Consider the following 2801-nt stretch of genomic DNA (forward strand, 5'->3'; position numbering starts at 1 on the left):
AAAAAAAGAATTTTTAAATAATATCGATATATTTTTTCAAATTTTTATGATATTTTTAAATTTATATTTTATTTAAAAATAAAAATATTATTGTTTTCTCACAACCATGTAAAACCGTATTATATCGACAGAGAAAAATAATAAAACAAAATATTAAAATCGAAATGTATATTATTGCATTGTGCAAGTATCATTCTAATTACATTATAGAGTATTTAATATAAATTCTTAAAAATCATTTTTTATGTATCTAATAGTGTTTATTAATACATATTACTTAAAAACTAAGATTGCAAGTAATTTGTGCGTAAGTACAATTTATTAAAGTTATATGTTTGAATTTGTGTAATTAACTGTAAATAAACACAATCAAATACATAATAAATATCTCATCTTAAACATAAAAAATTTAAAATATAATTAATAATCATTGCATAATACTTAATTATTATCTTTATACAAAAATTATATTATTAAACCAAAATAATTTACTTCGTTACTAAATCTAAATTAAATTATAACAAATTAAAACCATATTAAAACATCACGGAGACAGAGAATAAAACGAAATATTAAAACCAAGACGTATCTCGTTGTTTTACTTGAGTACCCTTTTAGTATTATTAGATAGTTAATTTGATACTAATATCGATATATTTTTTTATGAAATCTTCAAATCTAAATTTTATTCAAACATAAAAACATTATCGATATCTTAAAACTACATAAAATCCTATTATAACATCGACGGAGACAAAGAATAAAACGAAACATAAAAATTGATATGTATCTCGCTGCATTACCCAAGTACCATTCTAGTATTATTAAAAATATTTTATAAATTTATCATCTTAATATGAAATTTAAAAAAAAAATTATATAAAATATTTTATAAATTTATCATCTTAATATGAATTTTTATAAATTCTATCGTCACACATCAAGTTTTAGAAAATTCTCTAAATTTAGAGGTTTCTCTATTTTGAAAACAGTATAAATAATCTGTTTAGAACAAAATGCTCATTTTCTTTATATACATAGATCTCAGCACACTTTCCCTCAGCGGCCTCTTCCTCCGTCCAAAGCAAACCACAGTTTAAGTTTTGTATCCCCTTTGAGTTCTTCTTTATCTATGGATTCAATGACTACTATATAAGACAAGTTTTTCATTTTATACACCGAATCGAACAAGGGGTACACACCGAAATCAAAGCTCCAGCCTTTTAACACAGACACTGCAAGCTACAACTTGAGATGCCTGCAACTTCCAAGAAGCTGAAACACAAACGAAGCTCTGACCTCCCACCCCATCTCTCCCCTATGCATCTCCATCACCGGATACCACCCATCTCCTTCCATTGGCTCGATCCCCTTCCTCCTGACATTTAAAATATACACACTCATGTGGGTCTCTCTAACACATACACCAACGTAAAATACACCTCTTGTTAGATGTTAATTAAGACCTGCTAACACAACACTCACTGTAAGTCTTCGTCAGAGTAAACACACACAAACACTCGATCTCTTTTAATGAGTCTATGTGTGTGTTTTATGTGTCACAAGTGTGATTCTATGTAACATTTTTATCTTATATTGTATATAACATTTTTATATAATATAATATTATTTTTTAATAACAGAAAAATAAAAAAAAGCTCATTAATAGAAAAGGGTAAACATATAAAAAAAAAACAAAAAAAAAAAAGATAAAAAATTAAATTTCTCTCACTTGGTGATTAAGGACAACTTTCAAAGTAAAATGAAAACGACAAGAATGCTTTCAAAACTTATCAAACTTTAAGTCCCATTTTTAAAATTTCCACTAAATTTCAAGGATCAAAATTAGAGTTTACTCTTTTTTTTATTTAATATATGTATATAGTGTATATATATAGGGTTGGGTTCACGTGAGACCAAAGGTTTTTCGTGAGACCCATAAGACCAATTTATGTTCATTGATCAAATTTATGAATTAATGATCTAATGGTTGCAAAGTTGCAAGGTGGCAATTTCGTAATTAGTGAGAAGTCTCGTGGCGTTTATAAATGTTCAGATCTGACGATTGTAAATTTAATCCAAGGGTTGAGAATTGGTCTTACGGGTCTCACGAAAAACCATTGGTCTCACATGATCCCAAGTCTATATATATACTAGTTGTGTACCCGTGCAATGCGGCGGGAGTCATGAATTTTAACGATTTTGAAGTTCCACTGGTTTTATAAGATAAGATTTAACGATGATATATGTTACACTTGATCTTTACATATTAATACAATTTGAATAAATAAGAGTTATGTTTCCAAGTACAGACTATCGATGGAAAAAAATTGTATGACAGTTTAAAATCCAATATATTTAAAATTCAACATATTTAAACGACTTCACAAATGTGTTTGATTTACACCAAGAGCAAAGAACCAAGAAACTTGAGTTTTAAGATAAATACTCAAAACCAATAAAGAAAACTACAAATTTGACAGATCATAAGCTATGAAAAGACCAAAAAAGATGAGTTTTAAAATGAAATTTCAACTGCTTACCCTCTTTCTTGTCCAGAAATTCAGATTAAGGTTGAATTAATACATGTATATATATTTCAAAAAAACCCAAGAACATATTAATTCATAACATATTAAACAATGCAATTTGGACAGCCTAACCCCAAAATATTTAGTATATATATATAAATAAATAACTATAAAAGTATAAATCGTAAATATTAAAAATATTTTTTCACAGTATATATAACATATAATAATATAATTAAGTCAAAAACTATTCAATATTGGACTCATTTC

Source organism: Cynara cardunculus, assembly GCF_001531365.2.
Source record: "Cynara cardunculus var. scolymus isolate 2C chromosome LG 17, CcrdV1, whole genome shotgun sequence".
NCBI classification, from domain to species: domain Eukaryota; kingdom Viridiplantae; phylum Streptophyta; class Magnoliopsida; order Asterales; family Asteraceae; genus Cynara; species Cynara cardunculus.